The sequence below is a fragment of the Varanus komodoensis genome, unplaced genomic scaffold, assembly GCF_004798865.1.
Source record: "Varanus komodoensis strain SLA01 unplaced genomic scaffold, ASM479886v1 scaffold6_2, whole genome shotgun sequence".
NCBI lineage: Eukaryota > Metazoa > Chordata > Lepidosauria > Squamata > Varanidae > Varanus > Varanus komodoensis.
In genome coordinates, this window is record NW_025336346.1 from 19587175 (window position 1) to 19606455 (window position 19281).

Here is a 19281-nt window from a genome sequence, read left to right on the forward strand (position 1 = left end):
TCGGTGCTTCGGGTAGCATTACCGCTTTTAAGGCATCCCGGGCGACATTGCCCTTTTAACAACACGCCAGCCTCCTTTGGCTTTTGGGCCTCCCGTCTCCTGTTCTTCATTTTCTCTCATCCTCCTCTAGCGCGCTGATCTGCTCGGGTCTGTGCGCCCTCTAGAGGCGAAATCCGGGCGAGCAGCAGCAGCCCCCTTGAATGTGTGTCTCAGTCTGCCTCCCTGGGAAGTCAGATCGAGGCTGGAGTTCCATTGGAACCCTGCGCTGCATTCCATTCCATTCATGCTGGGCAGCGGCGGCGGCGGCAGCAAGAGAAAAGCAAGCGAGGCACGGAGCCCCGAGTTGCAACGGGGGGGCTCTTTGGGGTGGAATGTAATTATGGCAAGCACATCCGAAGCAAGCTCTGATTCAAGCTCTGTAAGTCACAGTGTCTAACTTTCCTCTTTTAGCTCTCGCAGGATACATTTTGGGGTTTGGGGTTTTAAAAGCAGGAATTGTGCAGAGCGAGAGAGCGAGAGGGAAAGGGTGGTTGCAAAGGAAGGGAAGCTGTGCGGATCGCAATGCCTTTCCTCTTGTTCCTCTAGCTTGGCTCCGTAATAGTTGCGCCCCATGCAAAGGAGAGACACATTCGCACACACGATGCATAGCGAGCGAGGCACGCACACACGGGGATGTTCAGCCTTTCTTTGCTCCGCGGAAGCCTCTCGCTGGCTTTGCTCGGGGAGAGCTGCAGCTCCGCACGCGGCGAGACCAGACCGCTTTCATTATTTATTTTCGCCTGCGGGAGGAAAGCGGAGTTTGCCGGATTCTTTTGCTGGGTGGGATCGTCGGCGCTGTTATGTGCGGTGTGTGTGTGTTCGGTGTTGGGCAGATCGTAAAGTAGGGAAAGCACGAGAATCACACACTCACGGAAATGTGGCGTGGGGGTGGGGACAGAAAAGAAGAGGCTCCTCGCTTGGCCAAAAAGGATCTTCGGCGATGGTATGACTGGGAGGCTTTCCCCAGGGAAATCGGCTTCGGGCAGAGACTGGATGGGTCCTCCGCTAACGATGTGGCTGGCGGGCGGGCGGGCGGGAAGGCAGGCAAGCTTGGAGCGGAAAGAGTTGACCATGAGACGTGAAGAGCGTTTGCAATTCAAAAGTGTGTAGGGAGAATGAGTAAATCGACAGCCTTTGCCATTGGCGAAAAGGGCGTGTGTAGTTAGCGGTGGCGATTGTGGGGGAATGAGCATGGAAAGGACTGGAATGGATCACCATGTGGTTGTAGCAGCTTCGCTCGCACACAGATGCGCGGCGGGGAAGGAAGGAATTCGGAGCAGGAACCCGTGTGTGTGCGCGAGAGCGACTCGCTCTTTCTTGAAAAGCTTCAAAGGCTCTCCAGTGCATAGCGAAGGCTGTGCATCCGTGCGTGTGTGTGTTTGAGAGGAACTCTCCTCTCTCCACGCCGTTTCTCGACGGAGGGGAAAGGTAGGAAAGGAGCTGGCCGAAGGGAGTGGGGGAACTGCAGCAGAGCCGAGCGAGCGAGGACGGCAGAGCGCGGAGTGCGTGCGTGGCTGAGGGGGTGCAGCGCGGAGCTCCTGCTGCCGTTGCCAGCGCTTTCCGCATTTACCTTGCGTTTGAAGATTATTTTGCAGGCGCCGCTGCTGCTGCCTCCGCCTTGTTGGGATCGCGGGCTCTAGAGGGAGGGGGCCGGCGCTTCTCTGGAGGCTCCGCAAGCAAGCCGAATGCAGCATCCTCTTTGCGTGCTCTTTCTTTCTTGGGCGGGCGGAATCGGAGAGAAAAGAGCCGGCTTTGCGGGGAGCGGCACCGCGTTTTCCGCCGTTGGAGGCTGGCAAGGGGAGGGAAGGCGCTTCGCAGTGCGAAAGTGACTCGACTTCTCGCCGGCGCAGTGGATCTGGGGGAGATTGTCGGGTCATTTTCCCCCGGCAGATCCCCCTTTTCTGCCCCTCAGTCGCATGATTTTTAAAGGGAAAAGTTTGATCGCGCTGATATTTCTTTTTCTGGGCACGGGGAAAGGGGGTCGTAGGAAAGGACATCCCGTTAGATAGAGCAGTTCGAAGGAACCCCACAGGCCATAACTGGGCATCCGTGGCACCCCGTTTTTCTCCCTTAGCCCAGTCTCGGTGCCTTCCCCCCCTCCGCCCCAGATTCACCCCTCTAAGGTGCCTGGACTTGAAGAACTTTGCTTGGAGAGCGTGCCGTGAATTTAGCGTACAGAAGCCCGAAGTGTTCCTGCCGCGAACTGAATGCCTAGCTGGGATTCAGGGAGATTCCCCCCCCCCCCCAGCTGAGGTGGGAAATGGGGCTCCGGCCAAGGGAGAGGCATCCCAGCCAGACTGCGTAGCTGCTGTCCCCTGGAGTGGGTGAATTATGTCCCAATTCCTGATGGCCCCGTCTGGAACCTTTCCCCCCATTCTCCTGCTCGCTAGATTTCCTTCTTCCGAGAGGAAGCCGCGTTTTGCCTGCTTGTCAACTTCCTGAAGCGACTCGCGGGAGCCAAACTGACCAGCCCGTGGTCCAGTGGCTTTTTCCGGTGTGTGTCTCCCTGGGATTTGGGTGGTGGCTGCGTGCTGGTGGGTGTTTCAGCACAGGGTAGTTTGCTGAGCCGCACAATAGCCCCGCTACCTCTCCGTTCGAAGACTGTCCCAATCCAGCGAGAGAGAGAGAGCGAGCGAGAGCGAGGGAGATCTGTGACACAGGAATGGCGTGACAATTTAGGAGCTCTTTGTACAGTGCCTGGCAAAACACATAGCACCATCTTAAGGGTTATTCATTCATGAATTATTCTTGCTGATTAGGGTGTAGTTTAAGGGGCTCTGATGTCGTGCCACCAAGAGCAAGCCTCTTTGCACAGATGATAAATATACCGCTGCAGAGTGAATGAGAAAGACGGTCTGCGCGCTCGCGCCCGCGCGTGTGCGCGCGCGCGTGTAGGTATTATTCGTAATGCATATGTATGAACCTTTACAATAAGCAAAAAATTGGAGGTTGTAAACCACCCTGCACCCTTTGTAAAGGCAGAGCAAATACCTGAATAAATCATCCACATACAAATGAGTCCATTAATGTAGAGTGTAGAAAAACTAGATCTTGCTTTCATGTTGATTTTTTGAATTGCTTTGGTAGGACCACTGTGTTCGAGGTTTTGGGGTGTGTGTGTGTGTGTGTGATGTGGATATTAAATCTGTGTCTCGCGCACCCATGGAGGCTCAAACATATTTGAGTACAGGGCTTTGCAAATATTCAGGTGTCAAGCCCTAGTTCTCGCTTTCTGCTTGGTGAAATTCTTCCATTGCTCAAACAGTGTGTTTATACTCTGGTTTAGGCTGCCCTCGCTTGCACACTTACCTGAGAGCAAGACAATTGAACTCAGTGGTGCTTCTATCTGAATACACATTTTGGGGGATTATGCTGTGGCTGTCTTTGTTGACCAGCTCTGCAGGGTTATGAGGCAAGCAGGGTGTAAGCAGAATTTACATGAGATGGGTAGTTCCAGAAGGAACCTTATTAGGGATCAGTTAAATCAGGGAGAGGCACAGAATATAACCTTCCTAGTTAAACCTCCTCTTCCTTCGTCTAAACTGCCCACGTGCTTTGAAGTGTACCATCCTCAGTTATCATATAGATGATCATTGACAATCATCCTTTTAGAGACTCAGCAGGGAAGAGAAGTTCAGGGATATGATGCCTTTAGAAAACAGATTCCCGCTTGCTTGAGAGGAAACCTTAGAATGCAGTTGGTTATTGCCCTTTCAGTGGAATAAAAATTATTCATCCGTTTTTGGAGTGCAGCTGGGGGTGGGGAGAGGAATGTGCAAGGGATGAGCGCAGGCTATTGACTGCATCAAAGGTTATTCATTTGAAAACACCATTTCCCTCTGTACAGCATCTAATTGCTTCCTGAACAATCTCAAGGTCTTTTGTGTGTACTCAGTGGGTAAAATGAGCAACTCAATATCTTTTTCTCAAGATACTGGTGGCTAAATTGTGCAGAGTGAGAAAGTCAAAGAAAATTAGCAGGCCAAAAAAACAAATTAAAAAAAAACAACAACCTTGTAAGCTGAAGCAGAGATAATGTCTTAAGTGGGTTATAAAGAGAAGAGACTTTGTCTCAGAATTTTTTAGGTTCAGACTATGTCTGCGTAGTTGAACTTGTTTTATATTAGTAAATCACAGTGCTAGCAGCGCTGAGTCAATATCGAATCCGTGTGGGTGGGAAGGAAGTTTGGATCCAAAATATGTGATTGCATAGCAGAGTAAGACTCTGTGGGAATGCTAGATAGTTGCCTGCTACATTCTGTTCTGGATCTTTATTTTTGTTTTGGATCCCACCAATGCCTTCCTTTATCCCAGTCTGTCTATTTGGATTAAGATTCCAGTGTGCATAATACATATATATATTTCTCTCTGGTAGATTTTACTAAAACAATAGCCAGAGGGCGATTCTTGCTTTTCACAGTTGGATTACTGGGTGTTCTGTCCTATTTATATGATGTCCTGGCAAGGATTTTAGAGAGACTAAGCTAGAAATCCTCCTATCCCACCTCCGCAAATAAAAGTGGAATCTTATTCATGTTTGTATTCAGATATGTCTAAAGTTTAATTATACTTTTGGTGTGGTTTGGATTCCATGTACTGTTAGTAGTGCCATGATTTCCATACATTTAGGGAAGGGGCCATAATAAAACTCATGTATGGCACACAGAAGGTCCTGGGTACAAATCCAGTCATTTTCAGTTAAAATCTTTAAGTACATAGTACTTGGAAAGAACTCTTAAGACTTTAAGAGAGCCATGGCTGGTCCCAGTAAGCCAGCCTTCTTTGGCACCCCCAGATGGATTGGGCTGCTACTCTCATAATTCTTGGCCAACATAACCAAGGGATGATGGGACTAGTAGTCCAGCACATCTAGAAGGTACCTGTTTGGGGAACGCTGAAGCAGGCAGTACTAGCTAGAAGGACCAGTGGCTTGGCGCATAGGAAGGTAGGTTCCTGTGTTCAGAAAACCGTATACAGATCATACAGCTTACCTTATTTTCCCACCTTATCTCAGTAGAGTGCTTTTGCATTTAAAAAAGGCACACAGAGATATTTTTTTGGAGGTGGGGTAAAAAAATTTATTTACTACATTGAAACCCATACAGTCCTAGTTTTTAAACGTTGGTTTATGGGAATGGAAATCTTTACCCTGACCCTAAAGATGTATACAATTCTCATGAGCAAGTGCAAGATTTCAGCCTTGCTTATTTGGGCACTTGGATGTATTTCATATAGGTTATGTTTTGGTATAAATTATTTTGTAACCAAATATATGATTGTGAATCATGATTTGCATAGCATCATCCAGGTGCAAAGCGCTTTACAGATTAAAAGGAGAATGTCTGAACCAAGGCAAACCCTACTCTCCAGCAAGCAGTATTTTGGATACATGCCCTGGCTCTATATGCCTAATCATGGTCCTGTATGTATTTATAACATTCATTATACATTTATTGTTGTTTGATATAGGAAAATGTCAACATTTGTGTGCTGCCTCTCACACTTGTGTTTTCAAGTCATGGGGTACTCCCAGAAGCTGTTTCAAAATTACCATTTAAAAAGGCAATTATATATTTCAGCCTGTGAGAAAGGCTCAAGATCATTTTGACTTACTTTCAATTTCTTAGCATAGAGATGTATTTCTCACAAGTTGATGAGTGTATAAGACTTTTTACATTAGTAACTTTAGGCAGTGAATGGTTTACTTAATTAAAGGAAGGCAAGCATTTCTTTGATTTAACACTCTAGGAAAGCAACCCCCCAAGAACCTTTCCTTAGGCAAAAGTTTGTGGTGGTGGTTGTGTGTATGACAATGGAGGAAGGTCTCCATCTTTTATCTTCAGTCTCTTGCCCCGAATGGTCTTGCTGGGGTGAGAGCATAGGAACAGAGTCAGGGGATACTTCTGAAGATGGAAGCCAAGCCTTGGGTCTGTACATGGGCGGAGGCTTATATCCTGTTAAAAGCTGAAATGGAGTGTGTTTGGTGGGGGAAGGGAACAGCGTGAACAAACAAAAGCCTGACAAAAGTGTTGGGCTTCAGGAAAGCCTTAGAGATGTTGCTTCTTAATTTTTAACTGGGAAAAGCAGCTTGAAGGCTACCCTGTTTGGGGTTTCAGCGTTTGTCTTTCCCTTCTCTTCTGCTGTTCCAGTTGGACTTTCTTTCCCTCGCCCTTCCAAAAAGTAGATTTTTTTAAAGCAAGGGGGAAAAAAGCAGAGAACAACGTGCAGTTGGAGAATTGAGGGCCGTGAGTCCCAAATCAAGGATGAATACTGGCATCGCTTTATGCCCCTCACTATTTTGCCAACACAAGGGCTTGACTCCTGTCTGAATGTTGGATTTTTGAAGCCCTGCCGTTTCTTACTTAGGCAATACCCCCTGGAGTCAGTGTGAGTCCTGCTTGCAGGATACAGTTTTAGGCACTGCATTGGACTCAGTTTCTTCTGAACTACATCACTATTGCTAACAATCTCCTCTTTAATGAAAAATGCACACAGAGGCCCAGAGGCACTAATTACCTATCCAAGATGCTTATACCAAGCCAACATACATAGAAATCTAGTTGCCTGGCCGTATATATACAGTTATCCTTAAAGCACCACAGTAACATAGCACCATATTATCTCTGTTTAAAATGAATGAAGTGAGGCAGAACAAGGTTGTGAGGTGTTGTGAGGTCAAGTAAAACGCATGGTAGGTGACTGTTGTGTGTGTCTGCTGATGCTTCTCTGCACCCAGGTATGTTAACAATGCTTCCAGAGGTGGTCTCAGCATATCATGGTTAAGGTATATGTGCACTTGGATAGAGTGATCCAGGAGATCAGCGGCAAGTAAAAATTTGGCGAGGGCATGCCGATTCCTCAATCAGCATTACAGAACATGTACTGCAGTTTGCTTTATGTTGAGCCAGTTTTGGTACTTCTCTGAAAGCTTCAGCTCAGTTGATGCTGAGCCTTCTTCAACCTGGTACCCTGCAGATGCATCAGACAGCAACTCCTATAACTCCCATAGAGTTTTGCCAGTGGCTGGGAATTATGGGATTTGAAGTCCACATCTAGAGGGCACTGGCTTGGGGAAAACTTTAGTATGTAGTGTCTTGTGCGCAGATTTCATCCAGATTTTTTCACCAGTATCCTGTTGTTTTCAAAGGATAGGTGGTTTTCTCTTTCCAAGGTGCTCTTGCTCTGGAGATGGCCTTTTGTCCTAGATCTCACCTGAGAGCAGTCCGATGCTTTACACGCTCATGGTTTTTCCTGCAGGTACACTGATGTAGACAAGTTAAGTGTGAATGGCAGGGCTCTCAGGTACATGTAGAAATAGACACATTAAGAACATGCATCTATATGCGTTTCATATTTATTATGGGAAAACAAGACATTCTCAGTCAGTGCATAAAATATGGATCTGCTGTAAGTCCAAGACTTGACTGACTCTGCACTCTTCATCCTCATCTCTACAGGTGCTGGAAACACATGGAACAAGGTTTGCTAAATGGATTGCCATACAGTTGCTTATGTTGTGGCAGCGAGCCTTACTTGCTTATGTCTTTGGATGATAGTACACCAAATTCTGTGTGATGTGGTACAGGTGTTGGTCTCAGTTGTTGGGAAATCACCAAAGGTCCAAATCTCTCCACTCCATGAAACTAACTGGATAGCCCAGGAGATGTATGGGTTTCTCTTTGTCTAATCACAGAAGTTTTACCGAGCCTGAAAGACCACTCTGAAATCTGTGGCAGAAAGGCATGATGCAATGTGGAAGAAATAAATCTTAAGGTTATTTGGACTTAGAAAATCTTCATTGGAGGGGAGTGTTGGACTAGATTGATGGTATTCATGTTGTGTTTTGGTAGTCCCAGGACTCCCTGAAGCTGAATCAGGGTTTCTCAGTGATGGTGGTCAATCATCCCTGACTTTCCTATTTTTATATCTCCAGATCCATCTGTCTGTCCACCCCTTAGCAAAATTCACAGTGGCTTAGAGAGACAGAACAATTATGATGGCAGAGACTACAGACAAAACAACCTACAGAATAAAGCTTAGCAGGCATAAGCCTGCCAGGATAGAAATCCAAATGGTGGTTTATATAGTGAAATCTATCCAGAGGGGAGACTGCCCAAACTCTATGGGGCAAGGCAGTCCAATAGTAAGGGTGCAGCCACTGGTTCTCATCACTGTAGATGGAGTACAGACACTTCTCCTGGTTTTGGGGAGCAGGCAGGTTCATCGAGGAAGAGGTGATTCCTCAGGTATCTTGGACCCAAGTAATTCAGGACTTTAAAGGCAATTGCTAGCACTTAAACTGTGCACGGAAACAAACTGGCAACCAGTGCAGGCATTGCTGGATAAGTGTGACATGCTCCCGTGCTCATTAACATCTTTGCTGCTGCATTCGGGAGCAAGTACAGTTTATAAAGGCTCTTCAAAGGTAGCCTGATGCAATCCAGTCTTTACAATTATAAAGTAAGGTGTGTTTTACTATGATCAGTTCAGGGTGGGCATGGCTGCTTACCATCTTAAGCTGGGCAGAGGCGCATCTGTTCACCGCTGCCACATGGGCATAGCTGAATCCAAGAGCACGCCCAAGGTGCAAGCCCATCGAAAACACGTTTAATCACTTTTCAGGAGTCTAGTCTCACCACAAGTGCTGGTCGTCTGATGAGTTCCTTTGTGTACCTGCAGGAAAATGTTGATGGTCTTCCAAGGGACACTACCAGTTCATGGAAAGTTGCAGTGGGGTATACTGAGTCTGGCCAGTGCCCCACATGTACTAAATAAGCACCTAGAATATGTTCCGGAATTGTCTGCAATTTCAGGGTTTCCTTGGCTAGCAACTTGATGTAGAAAGTAAATTGTTGATAATTGTTGTCTTATATCAGCTTTCCCAACTGTTGCTCTCCAGATGTGTTTGGACTGCAATTCCCATCTTTCTCATGGCTGCCAGAATGGAGATGGCTGGATTAGATGTGTTCATTCTTACCCATACCATTGTGGGTTTCTAGAAGTGTATGCTAAAAGAATGGGATGCAGCTGTTGTGTTGCCAGGATGTAACTTGGGTTGAAGATCATTACAGGCTGCTAACAGGAACTCTGGTTAGGTGCGCTTCTGCAGAAATCCAGGAGCAAAGGTAACTGCATCAGTTGTATGGGAATGGCATATGAAGGGGCTGCTTACTTTAGACTAATGGAGTTGTGGACAGTTATTTTTGTTCTGAGCCCCAAGCTCATTCTTCTGATGGTATTCTTGGAGCTTGCACAATGATAAGGGTGTGTGTGTGTGTGTGTGTGTGTGTGTGTAAACGCACACAACTTGTTTGTCTGGATATGTTTGGGTGGGTTGTTTGATCAAAAGCCTTTTGTGGTAGGACGCTGAAGCGGTGGGTAAAAGGAAGGTGTACTTAACAAATTCAGTTCATCTCAAGCGTGTGTAATGCCTTTTCATAAAGGCTGTCTTTTGACCTGCTAAGAGGAGCAGGTCCAGTTTCACCCTGTGAAGAGCAACTGCTCAGCACTTCTAGGGCTGGTCAATCACTGTGTTTAGAAAAGAGCTAAAGAAACCACACTGCTCCTTTGATAAAAAGCCCAGTCATGTCTGTGTATTTCCTCCTGGAGCAGCCATTACTTTTGGATGATGTGTTTTCATTCCAGGCTGACCTCTGCTGCGGCTGCTTTTATGTCACCCCCTGTTCCCAGACCCTTTAAACCTCAGCCAAATGCCGCTCAGAGACCCAGGAAACACACACTGACCAGTGAGCATTTCATTTAAAGTGAGTACTGTATACATTCGAGCTTTTGTTCCTCATTTAGTAGGACTTTAACAAGCACCTGTCCGACCTCTGGCTTGTTCCCTATAGAACAAAAACGCTTACATTCTTTTCCAGTTACAGGTACAGTCAGTGCCCTTTAGATGTTAAACCACAAGTCAGATTTGGTGTGAAGTTCTTTTTTTTTCCTCTTTCCCACTTTTGACGAACAATGAACTCAACATATTATTTATTTATTCATTCGATTTATATCCTGCCTTTTTCCTACACAGGGCTCAAGGCAGCCTACATCATTCTCTTCCTCCATCGTATCCTCACAACAACAACAACTCTGTGAGGTAGGTTCAGCTGAGAGTCTGTGACTGGCCCAAAGTCACCCAGTTGGCTCCATGGCCGAGCGGTGACTAGAACCCAGATCGCCTGAGTCCCAGTCCCAGGCTCTTAACCACTACACCACACTGGCTCTATCATTATATCATTAAACTCCGTCAGGATAGGTTTACCATTGCCAAGTTTATCTGACTCTTTTGTGGAAAGTATATGCTCCTTGTAACCTCTGGGAAGGGAGCGTTCAGTAGTGGATAGGAAATGTTTGTTGCCCGCATGGGTAGTTTTTCTGTCTTAAACGTTAACTGATGAGAATCTTGTATTTCATGCTTTTATTATAAACTGCTTTGAAATACCTTGTTTGCTGGGGTAAGGGTCTGTGAATTGATAAATAAATTCATAAGTCTTGGAAGGAGGGCAAGACTTTGGAATCTGCTCTGCTGTACATTTTGCTTTTCCTCCTTAAAAACATAAGGAAAGCTGTGCAGAATCAGACCAAAGGCCTATCTAGTCCAGCACCCTTTCTTGCAGAGGTTAACCAGCTGCCTGTGGGAATTCCAAAGTAGGGCAGGAGAGCAATACCCCTCATCTCCCTCCAAGAGTCATATATCTTGCCCTTACCTTGGGTGTGGTGTGGCCCTGATCGTAAATGAAAGAGTGGAGCGCTCTGTTCCCTCATCTTTCTATCCTGTCTTCTGGAGTGCAGGGATAGAGGGCAGACGATCTAGTTGCAGGGTTGGGGCAGGAGGCACTGTTCCCACGCTGCGAGTTTGGTCTCCCATCCTGGCAGTTGCTCATTGTATTTTTTTGAGAAGCTCTGCTTTACCACAGAAGAGAGGACCTTCCAAACCAGAAATTCTTTGAAGGCTGAAAATGGTTTGTAAAGCAGCAAGTGATTTTCTGACTCCAGACCGTTATCATCTGTGCATCTAATCTTTCACGGTTTCAGCCTAGCAGTCTCATAACGGGTAGGCACAAATCCTTTCTGGAATAGTCACACAACAGTGGAGAAATCACCTTCTGGCTTTGACAGCTTCCCGGGTAGCATTTTTAACCAATTCTGCCTGCCTGAACTGCTCAGAGTAAAACTATGTTGCCAGATCTTAGATCAGGCATAATGGGTAGCCATAAGAATTAAGCATAGATGTTCTGCCTAAAAAAACCTGCTAGGATTGAGTTTTGCTGCTTCTTCATGAACGGCTTTTCAGTGGCCCTCTGCCTAAGTGAGAACTGAGCAGTTCCCATCTTCCATCAGGGACCATTGCTTCCCACAGACCTGATCTGGGATCTCTGCTGAGTTTGACACCCTTTTCCCCTTACTTTGACTTGTACTGAGGGGTTAAGTCAGAGCCCAGATTTAATGAAGCCTCACTGTTAGGAGGCCGTTTTCAGTGGCAGGGTCTGAGTAAAACAATAAAGTATGTCTCTGTGGATGCACAGAGTCGCATTTCCCTTTGGCCGAATAACCACTGCCTGCCCACTCATGACAAATCCTCAGCCCTGAAGATCCGTGGCCCTGTGTTTTTATTCAGCTGCTGTGCTGCAGGCCAGCATCGCTGAGGCTGACAGCTTGCAGAGCAGGCTGTGGGCTCTCCTTCAGCCCCCACCTCTTTTTCCTATCTCTCGTGCACATCCAGTTGCTCGCCAAGTTGGCACTGAGACCGAGGAGAAGTAGTAATCCAATTTGGGCACTTTAACTGCACTTTGCTAACTGTGCCGCTGGCCAAAGCTTGGGAACTTTAATCTGCCTAATGACCTCGGCTTCGGGAGCTGGGGAACCGACTGGCGGTCATTTGTTGCTTTTATTTGCTTTTACATTTCAAGGGTTTCTGGAGTCTGATTTGATGCTGATGTGGAGTTGCCAGGGTGATGGTGTATATGGCATCCTTTAAAGGCTATGACTTCCTTTTTATGGTAGAAGGGAAAACAGATAAATGTAGGCTCCTTTGTCATCTAGAGACATTGGGTGAATTCACACAGAACCCATGCTGTATTGTTTCTGTGTGGCATGGCATGGTTTCTTACCTGGATAAGGCTGTCAGACCATCATGGGTTCCCACACATGCATAGTTTCTGCCCTCCTGCCTCAATCCTCCATATCACACGTATCACATCATCCCCTGCAGCTGAAATTGAAGCCTAGGGTATGCCACTCTTGCTTACCTTGCCTGCCTTTTCTTGATTGGTCTGCCTATAGAGGCTGAATGGCTAGAGTGGCTCCTGCAACTGCTGTTTTTTCCACCAGACTCTATGGTAGATGCATAGAGTCTGCATTTCTGGCTTCAGGTGACTGGATAAGCCATGGTGAAACAGAGAAACCATTCAACGGACTGTTGTTTCTGTCTGTGGTTTCACATAAACCAAATATCGTCTGATTGTAAGTCAGACAACATGACAGATCATCCCATAGTGGAAATCACCACAGCTTGTTGTTATGTGAGGTGCCCAGTCACTGAAAGTGTAATTGAGCGCCACTGTGGTCCAGGGGTTAGTGTTGGATCGACAGTCCAGGAGATCTGGGTTTTAGTCCCCACTTGGCCATGAAGCTCACTGGGTGATTTTTGGCCAGTCACTTCCTCTCTGCCTAACCTACCTCATTACCTTATTTTTGTGAGGATAAAATGGAGCTGTCTTGGATTCTTCACAAGAGGAACATGGCAGGCTATAAATTCAATATAATAATAATAATAATAATAATGTTTTAATCAACCTTCTGTCTTATTCTCCATCTCCTCCTTCTCTCCCTTACCTTCAGAAGAGAGAACATCATCAGACAAGTCAGTTTTGCAATATATTATTATTTTTTCAGGAATGTTCAGCCAAGAAAAAAAAGTATCTCTCTCTTCCTTTGGTTGCCTACTGTTTAATGTACAAAATACAGGGGTGGTAATTGCATTAAAATGTATATAATTATACCATAAGAAAAAAGGAGTCTTGTTAATTGCACCGGTGTTTTGAACTGATAAGTGTTTGAGTGATTCATGTTTTCTTAGGAGTTCACTAAAGCGGAGCTGTCGTCCACAATGGGAGAGGCTTGTGTTCCTATCATCCAGAGACAGTGAACTAAACATAGAACCTGAGCTGCCTTTGCTAGCTTGTAGGCCTCATTGTGCCTTACTGGGTCCTTTCAAAATTGATCCTGCATGATCCTGAGTGCTCACGCAGTGGCCTGGCTAGGCAGGAGAGTGGCGGTTGCATATGTGTTCCTAATTTTATGCTCACTTACTCAAAAGTAAGTCGCACAGGTTTCTTTCTGCTAAACAAGTGGGCACAAGATTGCAGCCTATTAAACTCATTATCATGAATGCATAGTGCCAAGATATCAAGGGTTTACATTGAAAAAGATGAAATGCATCCAGAAATAGCTTGCTTTGTGGAAATCCTCTGAGTTACTATGGTACCTTTTCCGCTCCTCTGTATTTCATCCCACCATTTTAGTCACTTTCGTTCCTTGAAGTGCAGACAGACAAACAAGAGAATGTTTTTCCTTCCTTTGAATGTGCTAGGCTCTGATCCTCAAAGCACTGCTGGGAGCTCTGTTGACTTGACCTGCTCTTCAGCGGCATTCTTGCTTCCATCCATGATGTTGCAAAAATGGGGTTGTCACCTCCAGTGGGAGAACAAGCAGCAAGACATTCTCTTAGAAAGCCAACAAGCTGTTTTGCAGGCTGATGCCTCTAGCAAAACAAAGGGGAGAAGAGAGAGTCGGTGCAACATACCAGAGATTGGTGAAACTGTTCCAAAACAGGATGTGTTAAAATAGTGTGTGTGTGTGTCGGTATTTTAAACCTCGTTAGCTCAAGCCCCAGAGATGTCTGCTTTTAGCAGTGAAGTCCCTAGATCAATCCGCACTGATGTGGTGAAGGACTGTCCCTACTCTGAAATACTTTCTTCCACATTTTATCGATTAGAGGGTACGATATCTTGTGGTTTCCTTTTGGCACCACATGAACATTCAAAAGTGTGGTTTGCGACACTGCACCCCACTTCTAAAAAGTATTATTCCCGTCATCATTTACTGGTAAAGGGGAATCTGAACATTGTAGTGAAGTTTAAAATAGTGATGAGGCTGTTGGGGAAACTGAGGAAACAAGTAAGTGCAGAAAATGGGTAACAAGAGTCTCATGAAAGAGCAGCCTATAAATGCACTGTCTGCAGTTCCTTCCTTGGCCATGGGATCATAATAGGCTGTCAGTGACTCACAGCCAGTTGTGTAAATAAGAGCAGATCTGTAGTTCATAGAATACATGTTTAGTGTGGGTATCAGATCCTGAATGGGTCCCCAGGTGCATGTCTGTAGGTAAAGATATGTTTGCTTGGGAAAACATGAATGCAGCAAACTTTCTGAAGCTACTCTCAGAGGTTTCCACATTCTGAGCGCAACTGCTGTTTTGTGTAGAATGAGCTAAGCTCTAGCCTTAGTCAGTCTAGATACTCTGTAACTCAGGCTTGGGTCCAGTGTTGTGTTTCAGCCAGGGAAGATACTACTAGTGGAATGGGAATTCTACATCCTCTACTCCCCATCCTATGCAGAGCTTTACATGTCCTGCAGATCTCCTCTGGAGGGTTCCCCAGTTCTCTGGAGCAGTTTGGGCGGATGTGGGCTGCAGAGGAGGAGGATGCCAGAGTTCCATTCCACCAGCTGTATCCTTCAACGGATAGGACCATCTTGCTGGGTCCAACCCAGGTATGTAGACAGAACAATTATACATATTGAGGTGTATATACTGTATGGTGATGTATGTTGAAACAGGCAAAATGCACATTACTTTTCTGAGCTTTTTAGTCATATTAAAAGTGGCTTTCAGGGCTTAGCTCATCTCCTCGTGAGCACACTTTTATAGTAACTTACCTGTTTCCCCTCATCGTGTATTGAAGTAAGCATCCATATGAAATTGATGGGTGTAGGTGATACATTGAAATGGAGCAAGAACAGTAAGAGCTTCAGATAACTACTTTTGTTGTCCCTCTGTTAATTCCCACTTGGCAGGGATGTAGTGTAAAGGCACATAGATATGTGCTAGTATAACAGATTTTTCAAGAAGGAAAACTTTTGGGGTTGTGTCTGCATTACTGCAAAATACGGGGATGATCGTTACTTTTAGATGGTGTTAAAAGTGGATTAGGGACTGCAGGTGGCGCAGTGGTTTAAACTGCTGAGCTGGTTGATTGAAAGGTGACAGTTCGAATCCGCAGACAGGATAAGCTCCGGTGCTTTGTCCCAGCTCCTGCCAACCTTGCAGTTCAAAAGCATATAAATTCAAGTAGATAAATAGGTACCACTTTGGTGGGTAGATAACAGCATTCTGTGCACCTTGGTGTTTAGACATGCCAGCCACATGACCACGGAGACTGTCTGGGACAAACGCTGGCTCCCTCAGGTAGGAAACGGAGATGAGCACCTCCCCCAAGAGTCAGACATGACTGGACTTTAATGTCATGGGGAAACCTTTACCTTTTAAAAGTGGATTAACCAATTTGTAGAGGTTACATCTAATAATGGCCACTACTCACAATGACTGTACAACTGAATACTAATTGTTGTTACGTGTTGTCATGTCTGATTTATGGGATCCTATGAATGAAAGCCTTCCAAAAATGTCCAAGGCAGTTCCATTCAGCTCTCTAAATGCTAGTTTGGAGAGCTGAACAAAAACAGGAAAGGCTGTTACCACTGCATGACATGCCTGCTTGTGGTCTTCCCACGAGGCATTTGACTGGCTGGATTTGATGGACTTTTCGACTCATCCAGCAGAGCTTTTCCTATGCTGTTTTTATACAAACAGTGGTATCTTTTAATCTGAATGGAGTGTGAACCATAAACTTGATGTAGAAATATCTTTACCTTCTTCTGCCAATCCGCAGTTTTACAGTGTGTTGAGTTTCATGAGATCGTAGTAGGTCACTTGTGGTTTTCCTTTAATAACATAGATGTCAAGGATGTCTATTTCTTCTTTGGTCTTTGTGTACCCATGAAAGTCAGCATGCAGGGCATTTGCTGTGGTGCTCCTTGGGCTTTTCTATGTGCAAGCCTGTTTTTACTCGATGCTCCTTGGCCCATCTCTGCCCAAGTAAGAAAGAAGCCTGTGTCACAGTCTTGAAAAATAGTTTCCCTTCCCTTTGTTTTGTTGCTGTTGGAAGACATTCAGACATTTCTTGCTTCCTCCTCCCTCTTTTTCTGTGGTTCAGCGAGACTCCACAAGCTCTCTGGTTATCTCAGTGCTTCCAGCATTCCCAGGCTAGCTCCTCCTTTGGCAATTAAAAATTTTTGCTACATTGCAGGACTTGAACTTTGAAGTGAAAAGTGGATCCGAGCCCTTATTTGAATTGCCCCTTCTTTCACTGAAGGCAGAAGCATCTTGCACTTTTGCAAAACTGGAGCAGGCTTCCAGCCAGAACAGAAGGAAACAGGTTGCTGTGCAAAGAATGCTAAGGAGAAGAACCAAGCAAAGTGACAGTATTTTATTCAGGGGCCACGTAGCAACTGAGGAAAAGAGGAGAATCTTATCTAAAACTCTTTTACCTGAATTTAAAATGTGTCTGTCTGTGATAGCCAGCAGAAGCCTGCTTGCCTCCTTAGCATTCTTTGCACACAACTTGACGAGCTGAAGTAGTCTTTCGGTTGTCTGGGAATGTGGGTTGTTTCCACACTGATCTGGATTGCAGGATCCAAATAAGCCACTGTGGTTTATTTAAATTGCGGCATGCACTGGGTGCTATTTCCATAATCATCACTCAGGCACAGTGTGTCATGGCATCTGTGTTGTAGGGTTATTGGAGGGTTCTTTGTCCTTCCAAAAGCCATGCCTGCCCAGATTTGGATGACATAACAGACCATGCCTGGGACACCCTGTGATTTAAGTAAGCTACCGCATCTTAACCATAAGGAAGGCTGAGCGACGAAGAATTGAGGCTTTGAATTGTGGTGCTGGAGGAGTCTCCTGCGAGTCCCTTGGACTGCAAGGCGATCAAACCGGTCAGTCCTAGAGGAGATCAACCCTGACTGCTCTTTAGAAGGCCAGATAGTGAAGATGAAACTCAAATACTTTGGCCACCTAATGAGAAGGAAGGACTCCCTGGAGAAGAGTCTAATGCTGGGAACAATAGATGGCAAAAGAAGAAGGGGCCGGCAGAGAATGAGGTGGCTGGATGGAATCACTGAAGCAGTTGGTGTGAGTTAGGTGGACTCCTAGGGATGGTGGAGGGCAGGAAGGCCTGGAGGAATGTTGTCCATGGGGTCGTGATGGGTCGGACACGACTTCACGACTAACCACAACAACAACCACATCTTAAACATGTTGCCAAACAGTCCACAGCTTTAAGGGGGTAATGAGAGGGCAAACATTTACAATGTGGAAATGGGAGGGCTGCAGTCTTTCTGCTATCAAGGCTTTCTCCCTGCAACCTCCTTCCTATAGCGTATGTTCTGAACACATATTCACCACTTTGTGGAGCAATATGATTGTGGGGATAAGATTAGAAGGAGAAAGAAGCAGTCAGGAGAAAGGTGAGGCATTTCTTCCTCCCACAGTTTCTTGGCTGCCCTCCTGCATCACTCAGTTTGGGTTGGGGCAGATGAACACCACACACCTGAAAGGTATGCTTGTCAGTGGCATTTGTGGACCTCTGGGCAGGGACATGCTGTTTGTTCTGCTTGGAGGTCCCAGTAAGTTCAGGTATCATAACTGGAGGGCTACAGATTGATTGCTCAACCTAGTTTGCACATCCAGTTTGATAAAAATGGCAAGTACTAAGTAACAGCTGGCAAACATGCTCCACTTTTTGTTTTTCTGCAATTGCTATTCTCAAACGTGAAGCACTTACACAGAGATTTTCTAGTATCTAATGCATCAATTTAGAAAGCAGAAGATGCAAATTACAATGAAGATCTTCTTACTTGCCTCTTTGTTTTTGATCCTTTAATATATTTGCTACCCAAACTTTTAAATACAACTCTTCAAACAAAGGGGCTGGATATAATGCTAAAATTTGATTTTCATAGCCTTGATGGAGTTTCTGAGGTATACAAGTGTGTATTTCTCTTCCTTGTTTCATGTAAATCTGTTAGGTGGATGGGAATAAGATCCAAGGGGAATGCTGTGTTGCAGCTGGATAAGGTGCAATACTGTCGCCTCACTACTGAAATCTCTTCTAATACTGTCTTGTTTTCTAAAGCAAGAGTGATGTAGTGGTTACAGTGTCATAGGAATGTGGAGACCTAAGCCATGGAGCTCACTGGGTGACCTTGGGCAGATCCCATATCAGTTTGACCTACATCACAAGACTGTAAAGATAAGATGGGGAGACAGGAGAACCATATCTCCTACCCTGAGTTCTCAGTAGGCAAATCAGTAGCATTCTGGAAAAGTAGTGCATCTGCCTTAATCAGGATTAGAGCTTCATTTTTAAAATCAAAATTATTAAATGCTTTGTTGGAAAGGTTAGAATTACTAAGATTCTAAGAACAGCTGGTTAGTAACAAACTTTCTTGGCATCTGTGCAATGTGTTATATAAATATGCATGTAGGATTGTGTTGTTATAAAAGTTGGATTTTATGATGCATATTGTAGCTGCTTGTATGCAGATTTTGATTCCTCTTGTATGGCAGGTTCAAGCCTAGACTTCTGTTGACTTTCTGAAAGATTGCATTTGTCTTCTGACCTTTCCAAACCAAGCCTGCCAGTGAAGCGAAATTGTTAATTAGAACAGCTCAGAATGACTTGGGCCTTTGGGAAATACACTCCTTTAGCCATGTTGTTCTGGTAGGTACTGGAGAATGCAGTTGGGCAAGCTGGAAAATGGGAGCAGAACCACGTACAGCTTGTGAAGGGCCAGGCTTTGCTCTGGTGTGCTTCTGTGAAGAACAACAGCAGACTGGGGCTGATTTGGAAGAGCAACATATCTAGCTTCCATTTTAAGTGGGAATTGTTTGTTGTTTCTGTTTTATTCATTATTACATTCAACGTGTCCCTGATCAGCTGTTCCCAACCTGAAGCCCCCAGCATATATTGAGCAAAATCTCCCAACTTGTCACGAGACTAGAAAATGCCTCTGTAGACGCAAGTTGATCTTTCTGATTTATAAATACAGTGATTCTGGGTGTATTGGATCTGGACACGATTGCAGCACTTGGAGTTCTTTCTGCCTGGACTC

At 45.4% G+C, this 19281-nt stretch overlaps 1 protein-coding gene across 2 annotated transcripts in view; it reads left to right on the forward strand.

Moving 5' to 3' along the window:
- Window positions 1-280: 280 nt before the first annotated feature.
- Window positions 281-19281, forward strand: part of PLXNA1 (plexin A1) — a 342839-nt gene continuing 323838 nt past the window's right edge. The window contains exon 1 of one of the 2 annotated variants that reach the window (XM_044451657.1): window positions 281-418. The gene's annotated coding sequence lies outside the window, so the exon portion shown is untranslated. Of the gene's footprint in view, window positions 419-1450; window positions 1468-19281 lie in introns of those variants that run through there. The other variant, XM_044451658.1, reaches the window with a different exon arrangement.